We start from the raw sequence: 14,583 nt of genomic DNA on the forward strand, positions 1-14,583 counted from the left end.
TCAGGATCCGTAAGGCCGATCCAAAAACTGCTTGAAGGATATGAGAAGGCTATTTGTCGTCTCAAATAGTCCCGCGATTCAGATCTGTAGCTCAATTACAGTAATTGCAGTGATGAGAGAAAGATGGTGTGCGCTGAGCTCTGAAAGCAGTAATGAAAGAAAGATTGAGCTCTGAAACTCCTGAGAAATGTATGAAAATGAATGGCTGAGAGCGTGAGTGTTTACCCTGTCTCTTGATTTTGCTCTGACGCACCTTGACAGAAAACCGTAAGCCCTAGAGAAATTTCGAAAACATTTTCCCGGAGCAGGCATTAGGTGCAATTTTATGACCAACTTTCATACCAATAGAGCGATTTTTCTAGGCATGAGAGTGATTTCAAAATTCCACTCATTTTCTCACTCTAAAAAAGCGGCAGTTGGTGTCAGTTACACTTTAAGGTTCGGCAGTTGGAAATTCTGCTTGTTTTTTTGCTTTTTGCTTCGCCATCGTAACTCCGATCCCCAATAAAAATAACAGCTCCCTTCCCAGGATTGAGCCGCACGTTTTGATACCATTTTTGTGGGTGGGCACGCAGCGGTACGAGCCGCATTATCGGTAACGGAAGAAGTGCAATTATTGAAACTTTAGTCAGGTCCATCACCATAGCGCTATGACTGGCCTGGTTCACTGTTACAGTAAAATGGCTGAACCTCAAGTACAGTGAAATTCAGTCCAAGACTAATGACTATAAACTTCCCACATGTGGTTCTCACTCACGGTCCGAAATAAAAAAAATAAAGACGGTGGGTAATTGTTTATTTGTAGAAGTTTTTCAATCTTCATACTAAGAATTTTAGTTCACACTCAAAAATTCAGATAAATAATAATTTTATGTAAGCAAAATATGAATAGTCACAGGAAATATTTATTCTTCCCGCAATGCATTGTGAGACCTGTCTCTGCGCCTGTTTGTGAGACTACTCACTGCCTCTCTCTGGGACACGTTGCAATGGTAATTAATTATCTGCACCTGGGCTGGCTCTCTCTGTCAGACAGGATGCTGGAGACAGAGTTTCTATACTTGAGACACTCAGCGTCAGTCTCAAGGACCCTGACAAAAAACCATAAGCTCTAGCAACATTTTGAATTTTCATTAAGCTTCGTTTGAAATTGCAACTCTAATCCCAAGTGTAACAATGGTTTTGTTAAACCAGTTATATAATGGCCAAAAGAGCAATTACATGATGTAAAAATTGTCACGGCTTTTATTTTGAAGTTTTCAGTAAGCTTCATTTGAAATGGCCACACTAATCCCATGTGTAATAGTGATTGGGTTAAATCAGTTATATCATGCTCAAAACACAAGTGGTTCTCAATACCAGCCAAGTCTTCCTCTATAGTAACAGACAGTTCCACCATGTTGTAGTCCTTACATGCTGCTCTGGCCTCTCTTTTAACTGAGACCTGGCCATAGATAGAACTACAGTTATGGCGTGTTTGTAGTCCTAAACAGCAGCTCTGCCCTGCTCTGTGTGCTGTTGCTACGGTAATTAAACCCCTGCCAAGTGCAGCTGTGAGTGACAGACGGTTCCGCCATGTTGTAGTTCTGCTCAACCTGTGAATAACTAGCTATGTCCGAATTCAGGTTCTGCATCCTTCGAAGGACTGGTCTACGTAGGACGGGTCCTTCGAAGGCCGGGAATAAACTAAGACCGGAAGAAAAATATCAGTGGAATCGGACGGGTTTAGCCTTCACCAACTGCCCCCACCTCAGCGTAACTCATGTTGCCAAGCAACCATGACAGCGTAAAGCAGAGAGCGGAGAAGAAGAAAAACAACAGAGCCGAAGTTTGTTTTTCAGTCATGTATTACTGATTTCTACATTATTCTTCACCTTTTATATTAAAGGATGTTCCATAGTAAAAAGGAAATATCTTAGTTTGATTCTAAAATGTTCAAATGTGTACTGCACTTTTCTACAAGGAATACAAATGATTCATTTACAGATAGGTTTATTTAACCGTAATGTCCTATTATGTTTGAAGGCTTAACTTTAATTAATCGATCAAACTGATGTGCTCTGCTTTGAAATGCTTCATAAACCAAACATTTTTCAACCAGACCTGTCTGAATAATATCGGTGTTTAACTCCCACTCATTGGGGAAAGCTAGCGGGACTTTTTATAAGAATGTGCCAGGAGTTAGGCGTTTTCTCTGTCAGCGGTAGCAGACAGGTCCGAAAATGTCAGAGCAATATTGCAATTAGGTGATGTATTGATGAACCGAGCAGATATTTGAGATTTACACACTTACATTCTCGCCTAAAAACGTTGTACCAAATCACGTGTCATTTAAAGTGTTATATAGCTAAATAATTTGTCCCTATTCACCGCCATTGACGCTCTGCCTGAACGCCCAGTTGGAACCCGCAATGAATTATGGGATATCGTGGGCCGTGAAGGATACATCAAACCCATCCTTCTAATCTGGGGAAAAGAAGGACGCATTTGAAGGAGTCTTTGAATTCGGACAGGCCTTGTCGCCACACTGACGTAATCGGCCTACAAATCCGTCCTTCGAAGGATGCAGACCCTGAATTTGGACACAGCTACTGAGTGTTCAGGCATAGTTAGAACTACAATGATGGCGTGCTTGTAGTCCTAAGCAGCTCCTCTGCTCTGTGTTCTTTTGCTACGGTAATTAATGCCCTGCAGCTGTAAGTGACACACAGAGGTTGAGCGAATTCTCTGTTGAATCCAGCCTGTTTCTCACAAAAAAAGCACTTTGAACAACTCCTTCCCGTTCAGGAACCGTGACACGTATTCGAAAACCGTTTGAAGCATATGAGAGGGCTATTTGTTGTCTCCGATATTCCCGCAATTCATATCTCTACCTCGCTCACAGTATTAACAGCGATGAGAGAAAGATGATGTGCGCTGAAGTCTGAAATTTTTCAGAAACATATGGAAATATATGGGTCTGAGCATGAGTTTGTCTTGTCGCATGACATCGGTTGGAAGCACATGGACAGAAAACCGTAAGCTCTAGAGAAATTTTAAAACATTTTATCGGAACAGGTATGCGTATCAATGTCCTGACCGACTTTGAGGCCAATCGGGCGATATTTGTGGGCGTGAGGGCGAGTTAGAAATTATTTTGGGGTCAGAAATCCACTCTCTCGTGGAGCAGCACTCCACGAGAGAGCTACGCTAATCCCGGGTGTAACAGTGGTTTTGTTAAACCAGTCCCATAAAGCCCAAAAGAGCAATTACATGATGTAAAACGTGTCAAGGCTTTTATTTTGAAATTTTTAGTAAGGTTCATTTTAAATTGCCATTTTAAATTGCCACACTAATCCAATGTGTAAATGTGGTTTGGTTAATCAGCTATAAAATGCCCAAAACAGCAAGTAGTTCTAAATGCCAGCTCAGCCTCCTCTGTAATAACTGAGTGTTCCGCCATGTTGTAGTTCTGACCTTCTGCTCTGCCCTCTGTATTAAGGTGTTCCGCCATGATTAGAACTACAGTCTTTGCAGTCCAAACCAGCAGCTCTGCCTTTCTCTGTATTCTGTTGCTATAGCGCTTAATCCTCTGCTAACTGTCATGTGTGTATCAGACAGAGGTAGAGAAATATTTCTATCTTTATGAGACACCCAGTCAGTTTTGATGAAAAAAGCAGTCCGAACAACTGCTTCCCGTTCAGGATCCGTAAGGCCGATCCAAAAGCCATTTGAAGCATATGAGAGGGCTATTTGTCGTCTCCAATAGTCCCGCGTTTCAGATCTGTAGCTCAATTACAGTAATTGCAGTGATGAGAGACACATGGTGTGCGCTGAGCTCTGAAATTTTTCATAAAAGTCTGAAAATGAATGGTTGAGTGCCTGACTTTTCCCTGTCACATGTTTTCGCTCTGAAGCACCTTTACAGAAAACTGTCAGTCCTAGAGAACTTTTGAAAACATTTTATGCGAGCAGGCATGCGTATCAATGTCATGACCGACTTTCATACCAATAGAGCAATTTTTGCAGCCATGAGAACGATTTCAAAATTGTTTGGGGGTCAAAAATGTACTAATTTTGTCACTCTAAAAAAGCGGCAGTTGGTGTCATTTAACCCGTTTTCGCACTGCAAGGAACGGAACGGTCCCACCCGCACTGCAGCCCTGTTGTGTTTGCATATGACTGAGGGCCATCAAAGCTGAACCTGACGTCATTATTTTTTAAACTAAACAATGGTTTCGATGTAGCGGTTTTCAGTGTTTATATACTCCACACTCTTCAGAGTTAAATTAACACTTTCAAAATAGTTACATTTTTAACACTTAATTTTTTTAACTCACCAAACAGTTATATTAACTCTGTTTGTGATGCAATGGTTAACACTGATAAAATAACAAAAATTAACTATTTTGTTAGTGTTAATTGAACACTTTCTAGTGTTAGGTATATACTCCAAAATGGCATTATAATTCAAATTAATTATAATAAAGTTAAACTAAAACAAATAAATCAATTTTAAACAATTGTTTTATTTATGCAGCTGTATTTCCAACATTTTAAACTTTTGTACAGTGAACAAACATTCATTAACATTCCATACGAGTTTTGAATATCAAAAGGCTTATAAAATTTCTCTCAAGTCCCCCACTCTAGGTGATTCCTTCATTTTGCCAACATCAATGTTATACAATGCAAAAATGTATAAAAATGTATTAATGCAGGGTCATAACAGACATAACACAAAATGTCTTTTGAATAACTCATCAAATGCTGCAAGAAAGCAGTTTGCTTGGCATGGGATGAGTCACTTATCCACGATGATGTAGAGGATGTCAGTCTTGCTCTTCTGACATCACACAGAAAGGAGGCGTGGCTGCAGAACCCGTTGGTCCCAGAGATGTTCCTCTAAACTGCAGCATGACTAAAATTAAAGAATACATACACCAAACATAAAAAACCAGACATACGGCTACAACCATTATAAAACTTTAAGGATTCATACAAACCAATAAAAGAAATTAATGTTTTCCCAGACATACTCAAAGCTGCCATTTAATCACCTGTTGAATGTAATGTCTATAAAAGCAAAGTGACAAATTACTACACATACTTTTATTTCAATGACCTTATAAAAGACAGCAAGTCTTGACTGCATCCCACGCACTGATTCCTGGAGACTTCAGGTGGTTTTGGAAGGAGGTGTCACCATCCTCAGGTACTCCTCTCTGATTGGGTTAGCAGGAAGCTGCCTAACAGGATATTTCATTTTAGTGAAAAAAGTGGGACTTTTTGACACAGATTTAGAAGAGCAAAAACACACTTACCTATGTTTATTAATCCTGTGAGCCATCAGTATGTTCACCACTTGTTCATCACTGAGGGTTTCTGTTGTTCCAGACTCTTGCAGAACTTCTTCACCACCAGACATCTTTTGTCGGGCACTTCAACCAGCTATGAAATGAAGAATAATTGAACAAAAAGAAATACATGGAGAATTTAGATTACCCAAAAATGGCACAACATGTTTAAAAAGTTTAGGGGCACACTGAAATCATGTTACCTTTTTAGCAGACGCTGCATTATCAGCATTCTCAGGTTTAGACGGTGTTCCCCTCGGTGAAATACTCTATGCATGTTGGAGGACGTAACTCGTCAGCGTTGCTACCTATTAGCCATGTGAGTGTACAGGCTGGTAGCATTTACATGACCATAGCCAAAATTATGATTTTAAATTACAAAAATAGAACTTTATTTTTCATAAGTACACGGCCCGATATGTGTGTGTGTGTAAAAGTTGCAGTTACAACGGTTGCTGTTATAACTGCTACAGCTGCTAACTAGCAACCCACAAAACGGCAGCTAGCTAATACATCAAGTATAGCCGTTGCAAAATAGACAAAGTATTAAACTGGTGGAAAAAGTCACATCACTATCAACTTAAAAGTGCTTAACCAAAGATTTAAGAAGTTGTACTTACCGTTTAGAACAACAGGAGAAGAAAAGGGAGCGGTTTTCAAATTTCTCTCCAAGGAAGACGATGAAGGAGGGAGGAGCTTATTTTCCTCCCATCAGAGTTGATTCAACACCGACGGAATCAACTATGGAAAATAACTCAAACACTGGAGACCATTTAACTCAGCAAATGTTAAAACAACACTTAACGAGTAAAATCCAAAGTCAACTCTGAAGCCTTTAACCCTGAAATTATAACTCTTCAGTTTTTGCTGTGCAGGTCACCTGACCTATTAACTCAAAATCTGTGTGAAATTAAACCAAAATTATATTTGAAAAATATTTTAAAAAATTGTTCATAAAATGTATTACCTCAGATGATAATACATTACATAATACATACGACTTGTTACCCGTAATGTTCAATTGCATAAAATTCCAGGACAGGATCTATTTCATTACATGTTCACTTACCTGAAATATGTTAAATACAACAAATATTTATTAAAGTGTGATCTATGTCATTAAATGTGTCACCTTTACTGTTTAATTACACATTAAATGTTTAAAGATGGGCTCTTCATCTGGTTTGTGCCTTGATGTGGAGGTGGACACAAACACAGTAGACATACTTTATGTGGATGTTATTTTAATAAACTAAACTAAATCCAAAATCCAGGAAAACAAGGAAATCCTAAACACCATGAATTTGGTGTTTTCTCACAGTGGGCACAGAGTGAGTCTGCTTCACTGGCTGCTCTATCAAACCTGTTTGTTTCATAGTTAGTGAAAATGTTGAGACTTTGTCCAAAATGAAAACCTTGTAGATGTTGTAGATGAGAACCCATTCATAAATGACATTGAGATGAAATCCAGTACAACATCTGGAATGAGGCGACACCTCTGGGCTGTTGAGGAAATATGTCTGGATTTCAGAAGATGTGCTTCAAACTATCCAGAACTCTTTGGTTCCTCAGTCACATGGAAATCAGGCCTCAGGTTGGCAACAGGCTGCTGCTGGCCTGAGCGAGCGAGTGAGTGAATATACTTTCTTAATCCTAAGAGGGGAAATTCACATTTCCGTCTGTCCAAAGAACAGCCAACTGAGGCACTCATCTGCCTCAGTTGGCAGATGAGTGCCTGAGGCTGCAGCCTTTTGTTGGGTGAGGATGACAACATGAGAAATGACAACATGAGGTTAGATGAGGAAAAACTCCTATCTTAGACCAGGTCTTCCTGGAAACTGGGCCCGCTTGGCTGATACGATAAACAATGACTCAATTAATCGTATGATAATTTAAAGTGATCTCGGTAATAAATCCATCATCAGGCATCCGGGAGGGACTCAGTAGAGCCGCTGCTCCTCCACGTCCAGAGGAGCCAGTTGAGGCTCGGGCATCTGGTCAGGATGCCTCCTGGACGCCTCCCTGGTGAGGAGTTCAGGTCCCACCGGGAGGAGGGGAGACCCAGGACACCTGGAGGGACGATGTCTCTCTATGGCCTGGGAACGCCTTGGGGTTCCTGGAGGAGCTGGAAGAGGCTGGGGAGGGAAGTCTGGGCCTCCCTTCTGAAGCTGGTGCCCCCGCGACCCGACCCGGATAAGATGGATGGATAATAAAACGAGGGCAAAAATAATCGATTGTTTTTAATGTCTTTCTACCGAAGAGACAAAAAAAGCTTTGAGTTGCCTGGTGAAACAGTGGAGCCGCTGCGCTGTAAAACTGTAGTAATAACCTATATAACCATCATCTGGTCCTAAACTGTAATAATCCATGCAGGGTAGGAAGGGCTGGGTAGTGGCAGCTCAGGGGAGGAAGGGCTGGGTAGTGGCAGCAGAATTTCCTGTTTCCTTCCAGGAGCGTTTGATATTCAGCCTGCCAGGCCGACGCAGAGGGAGCTGATTGTTTCGGGTCCCGCTTACTCCATTAATTTCAGTCTAACTTAGAGTCTCACTGACAAAATTCAAACAGCCAAACAAACTCGCTCAATAAAGCCGAGCAGGAATTTCCCCAAGACCAATTCCGTCCTGCCAGCAAGTCCAGGATCTGGCGACTCTCAGCAAGACCCGTGTCCAGTTTGTGGTTTTGGTGGCTCTGAGTCTGCCTGTTCACCGCTCGGAGGCCACAACAGCTGCCGACGCTTTCCGAGTTTCTTGATATGCCAGTTGACTGCCAACTCCAAAACGCAGGAATCCTATTCTCAAAAATCCATTTAGTTACACATCATCAATATCCTCAACCAACCATAAGGACAGACACACGATCCTCCACTTCCCCCAACAATCGGTCATGTTTCAAGCTGCATGTGTCCATTGGGGACAGACGACTCTCCTTGGCCCAGTCTGATCAGAGAAAATTTGATGCGTTGCGTTGAGAGACCAGCTGACCAGATCCATGATTTGGAATTCAGAAAATATGCAAAGAGAGGCTCAGCAAAGAATATCCTTAAATTACTGGACATAACGGCAAAAGCTGACGGGGGAGGGATCAGGAGAGAAGGGCAGAGCGTCCGCCTTCACTGCCAGCAGGAAGGGAAACTCACTGCAGAAGGAGCTGCTTTATGTTTTCAGTCACTTAAAAATTTCAGTTATAACTGATGTGTATTTGTCTATAGAGCTTCAGTTATAATGTTTACATCCTTATGTATTTTTCCCTCACCACCTCAGGCTGGTGAGGGAACAAGTATCTTGATCTGAAAAAGGTTGGCGACATCTGCTCTGGCTGGTTAATGTCTAGTTTGGTTTTATCCAAGATGGCGGCGTGTTCCTCACTGTGGGCCAGGAAGGTGGGCCAGCTGTGGTCGGCGCACCAAAGATGGCTGTGGGCGGACAGTTTCTCTGATATAATTTGGTATATCTAATCAATCAAATTTTATTAGTGCAGCACCTTTTAGCAGCGAGGCATTTCAGAGGGCTTTATATCATAAAAACAAAAACACAAAGTCATAGAAACAGTCAACAAGAAGCTTTACGTTTTGTTAAGTGCCATCGATACACCAGCTTGTTGATTAATGTTGCTGGTTGCCTGTCCAGTTGACGCTGTGCGCGCTCTTCTGCCATAATTGATCAAAAGGTTTGGTTTGAAACTCGTCTACTGTGGTCTCACCGCGGACTAAAAATGGTGGTTAGATGTTGTTGATGTAAATCTACGGGTCAGTCGACAGATCCCAGTCAAATCGCTTGTTTGCAATACCCAGCTAGGTCCAAACAATGTCTGCAAATAGAGACTCATCTGGCTGGGCGGACTGGGGCAGAACCGGTTGAAGCCACGCCCTAGTACAAGTGGCTGTAATTCACTGAACCACATCGACCCAATCCGTTCCATACCGCTCCGTGGAAACGAGGCATAAATCACCTTCAGATACATTCATCCAGAAAGTATTCACAGCACTTCACTTTTTCCACATTTTATTTTGCAGCCTTATTCCAGTTTATATTAAATAAATCTCTTTCTTCAAAATTCTACACATAAGTATCCCATTATGACAATGTGGAGTAAAGTTAGATTTTTGTTTTTTTTTTTTGCAAATTTGTAAGTAATAGAAAACCAAGAAAAGCGTTTGCATCCTTTGCTTAACATTTTGTTGGTGGAGCTCCACATGGAGTCGTTTACATCCTAAATTAAACTTAGGGACAGAATTATCTACAGGAAAATCTGGGGAAGGATCCAGAAGCATCTGTGCTGCTTTGAAGGTCCCAGTGACCTCAGTGGCCTCCATCACTGGTCAGTGGAAGAAGTTTGGAACCAGCAGGACTCTAACTGCAGCTGGCCGACCGTCTAAACCAGGGGTGTCCAAAGTCGGTCCTCGAGGGCCGGCGTCCTGCACGTTTTAGTTCTCTCCCTTGTGGTAGTAGCAACCTTTTTGAGCTTGTCAATGTTCCTCTTAGGTCTTCTAACGAGCCATCATTTGATCCAGGTGCATTAAACCAGGGAGAGACCTAAAACATGCAGGATGCCGACCCTCCAGGACCGACTTTGGGGACCCCTGGTCTAAACCGAGCAACCTGGGGGGGAGACTGAGAGCCTGATGGTCACTCTGTCAGAGCTCCAGCATTCCTCTGTGGAGAGACAAGAACCTTCTTGAAGGACAGCCATCTCTGCAGCAATCCATCACACCACTTCCATAGCAGCACCATTCTATGGAAGTGGAAGACTAGTCAGGATAGAGGGAAAGATGAATTCAACAACGTAGAGAAACGTCCTGGATGAAAACTTGTTGCAACTGGAACTCAAACCAGAACGACAGAGCGCCCAGACAAAAACCACTTCCTAATGAAAGGCTCACGGCGCCGTCTGGAGTCACCCGAAGGCACCTGAAGGACTCTCAGACCAGGAGAGACGAGACTCTCTGGTCCGATGAGACAAAGACTGAACTCTTTGGTGTGAATGCCAGATGTCATGTTTGGAGTGTAATGAACAATAAATCACCCTGGATTCTTATGCGAAGGATTTATCCAGAGACCAAATCATCACATAATAACCTTTCCCCGCCACTGGTCCCCCTGTTGGCTGTGGGGTTTAAATGATGCTCACTTAGTACTGATGGGTCCAAACTACCGAGTTAACCCCCTTACCTTGACATCCTCGCCTCCACCTGAATCGGACCCATGCTTTCATGTGGTTCCACCAAATTCTGACCCAACCAGCTGAAACAGGATCAGCGAACCAGGCAATGCTTTCCCAACCTGTTCTGGTCCAGTTCTAGTGGCTCTGTGTGAGCTGGTGTCTCGTGTTCCTGTGGGTCCTCTGCAAACCTTGGTAGGAGCCAGTGGTTCTTTGAGCTCCTGTTGCCTTCCTACCATCTGGACCCGGCTGGCCCATTCTCCTCCCATCTCCTGCTGCTCTCTGCGTATCTCTTCTTCCAGAGCAAATCTGACAGACAGTTGTGGGTTCAAGTCCCAGCAGATCAGCAGATTCTGAAATTCTCAGACCAGCCCATCTGGTACCAACAACATTCAGGGCCATTGAACTTCCTTTTGTCCTCTTTCTTATGCTCGGTTTGAACTTCAGGAAGTTGTTTTCTCCACAGGTTGCTGTGATATGATTGGTTAATTCTCCATTAAACGGACGGAACAGAAAGCGTCTCAGAATGTTGAAATATGGCGGCAGGTTGAGTTAAAGACGCATCAGAGCGTAAAGGGCAGGCAGGAACCTGGAGAACCGGCCCAGTGGAACATTCCACAGCACCAACATGGATCCTCCAGAACCGTCCCACCTGTTCAGGCGGAGCTCCGCCTCTTTATCTTCATCATCATCAGAGTTGAGACTGGCCTGAAGTTCATGAAATCAGTGGAGCATCATGGGCTCCATTGCCGAGGCGGCTTATCGGAGCTGCAGCCATGTTGTTGTTGTTGTGCAGCAGAATGTGGCCAGAGATAAAGATCCAGATCGGGATCTGAGATTGGGTCAGAACCACCTGCTTGTTTTGATGAGACGCTCCGTTGGTTCTGTGGCTCGTTGGCTTCCCGGGTCGGCCCGTTTCCCCGCTGGCGGCTCTGCAGGCGCTGCTGTGGGTTCAGGTGACTGCAGCTCCGGTCCTGGTTCTGAACCCAGCCTCAGGACGGCTAACCGGGCTGCAGCAGCAGAACCATGTTAGAGTTCACCTGCATTAACCGCTGTGTCAACACAGAGTTAATCTGTAAACCCAGAAGTATTTTCCAGGCAGAACGGGTCACGGATCAGAACCTAGGAGCAAACTTCATTTAGAAAACCAGGAAGTACATTGAGCAAATATTTGTCACTACTTCAGTTCTGGAGAACTGTTGTGAGCAGCACTGCTTAACGTACCAAGGGACTAGATCAGAGTTTCTCCTCCCTGGTCCTCAGGCCCCCCTGTCCTGCATGTTTTAGGTGTTTCCCTTCTGCCACACCTGAATTGTATCTCTGGGTGATCAACAGGCTTCTGCAGTACGTGATGGTCATGCAATCATTTGAATCAGCTGTTCTGGAATAGAGGCTCATCTAAAACACGCAGAGCCGGAGGCTGAGGACCAGGGTGGAGAAACACTGGACTAGATGGAAATGATAGCAGAAGACGAGATGCATCTACTGGAGCTGATATCAGTAATCAGTAAAACAATACAAAAGAATAACTGCTTTCAATAGCACAGAAATTTCTCATACATAAATGAACATTAATATAGTATCATACAATGTGCGTGGATTGCATGTGGGACATACAGAGGGAGACAATTCACATCGCCTTGTGGTGGATAAACTTCTGGAAATGTGTGACGTACTGTGCATCCAAGAAACTTTTCTTCCCAAGCAGGATCTAGAAAGACTCAGCTCCCTGCATAACATTTTTATGGTGCAGGTGAATCTACCACTGACTATAGCACCAAGTTAGTGTGGGGCAGAATTTCCGGTGGCATTGCAGAGCTGTGGCATAAAAGATATGATCAGCGGATTAAAGTGATCAGACTGGATGTTGATTGGGCTATAGGACTCGAGTTCAGTTTTGGAAATAAAAAGTTCATTATTTTGAATATTTATACACAGGGGCGCTGCCAGGAATCTGGGGCCCCCTGAAAAAAAATTAGATTGGGCCCCCCTACGCAGCTGCTGTTACAATTTCTTGAGTCTATCTGACCCATCAAAAGCATCACAATTACAAAGTCTTGCATCTGCCTTGCTTTCTTTGGTCCAATACTGATAACTAGTACAATTTTTACTGCTCATGAATTTTACATGCAAGAGTAAAATTCAGTCTGCATCCAGTATGCAAGCAGGTTGCTTAAATTTTTTCTATTAGATTACTGAAATATCTCTACCAACGAGCAACAGTCTAAAGCAGGCCTGGGCAATCCTGGTCCTGGAGGGCCGGTGTCCTGCAACTCTTAGACGTCTCCCTGGTCCGACACACTTTTGAATCCAACAGCTGAATCACCTCCTAGTGCAGGCAGGTTCTCCAGAGTCCTGCTAATGACCTCATTATTTGACTCAGGTGTGTTGAAGTAGAGACACATCTAAAAGTTGCAGGAGACCCTCCAGGCCTGGAGTTGCCCACCCCTGGTGTAAAGAAACGTGCAAAATACACATAAAGTTATCCAGACTTCTAAAAATGCTAGTAGCTGCATTTTATTCAGGCTGCAGTTTGTAACTTTAATAAAAACATGTTTCCTCCATATTTGTTACAGCTGTCACCATGTAGCAGTTATGAGACAGATAATCTGTGGAAACAATCAATCTCCTCCATCTGCTTCCTGAATTACTGGTTAAAGTGATGCACCGTTCTGACCAAAATAACCAATCAGAACCAGGAGGAGGGTCTTAGCGCTGTCAATCATCCTCATTCACTCACTGCTAAATGTGCTAATGGTGGAGAAACAACTTATCATTACAGGAAACCGTTTATCTGCCGTCATTGGTAGCTATGCTAACTAAACTGAGCATTTACAACAGGCTATGCTAGCTGCAGAATAGCACAGAGCGAGGGGAGGAAGGATGAGCAGCACCACATGAGATTGTGATTGACAGCACTAAAACTCTCCTGCCTCTGGTTGTTTCCAGCACTGGGAGAAAGCAGAGGAAACAGATTTTTCACAGATTACCTCTCATACCGTAATGTCACAATATAATGACTGTTTTAACAAATATGTGGAAAAAATATTTATATAAAAGTTACTGCAGCTTTAATTTCACTTAGGAGAGGACGGATCAGGAGGGACGTGGGTTAGAGCTGCTGCTGACTGACTCATCTGTTAAGTGGTAAAAGGTACGAGGGACAAGTTAAATATATGAACATGTTGGTAATTTGTTTCCTTAATTCATTAAATGCTGTGAAATGGAGGCAAACAGTCTGTAGCTAAGCTAATTATGCTAAATGGTTGATAATCTCACACAGTCACACAGTGTTGCCTCTTTTTTCTCTCTCCCTCTCTCTATTTTTTATTTTCTTTTGAAAACTTGACTTTTTAACTTTTCTTAGCAGCACAGTAACTGCCACAGTCGTCGCTGTATTTAGCTGCAGTTTCTACTGACTGCAGCTGAACAGCGTCACCGTGAAGCTCCAGGCTGGAACGAACCATTTAACCCAGATAGGGGGGTTCAGGGCAAAAACGGATGTGTGTTTATTGGTCTGGGAGGGAACATTATATTTTTACTGCTAAACACAATCTTTGAAAATACAATATGATTAATTTTGCAATTGACAGGACCCTGATTTTTTAATTTTATTTCTATGAACAATAAATAAAAAAAATAAATTGTGGAGGGCCCCCTGCTGGTCAGGGCCCCTAGAATTGTCATCACCTTTCCCCCCTATACCGCGCCCTATACACCTCAGAAAAACCCAGAGAATGAAGATGAATATCTTAATAGGCCGGCATATGTTGTGTCATTTATCCAGGACAATCCATCCACAGTCAACTGACTGTTGTCTGTGCTTACGAGCCGAACGGCAGTTCAGATTACCAACCCTTCTTGGAGTCCTTAGAGGGGGTACTGGAGAGTTATCCACCCTTCTTGGAGTCCTTAGAGGGGGTACTGGAGAGTGCCCCTCCTGGGGACTCCGTTGTTCTACTGGGGGACTTCAACGCTCACGTGGGCAATGACAGTGAGACCTGGAGAGGCGTGGTTGGGAGGAACGGCCCCCGCAATCTGAACTCGAGTGGTGTTCTGTTGTTGGACTTCTTTGCTCGTCACGGATTGT

The 14,583-nt window shown here is 43.1% G+C and overlaps 1 protein-coding gene across 2 annotated transcripts in view; it reads left to right on the forward strand.

The window, feature by feature from the left end:
• The window catches only part of dlc (deltaC), a 222,859-nt gene that overhangs the window by 162,810 nt on the left and 45,466 nt on the right, over positions 1-14,583 (forward strand). The window lies entirely within an intron of this gene.

The sequence above is a fragment of the Poecilia reticulata genome, chromosome 13 (genome assembly GCF_904066995.2).
Source record: "Poecilia reticulata chromosome 13, P_reticulata-male-v2, whole genome shotgun sequence".
Taxonomy (NCBI): Eukaryota; Metazoa; Chordata; class Actinopteri; order Cyprinodontiformes; family Poeciliidae; genus Poecilia; species Poecilia reticulata.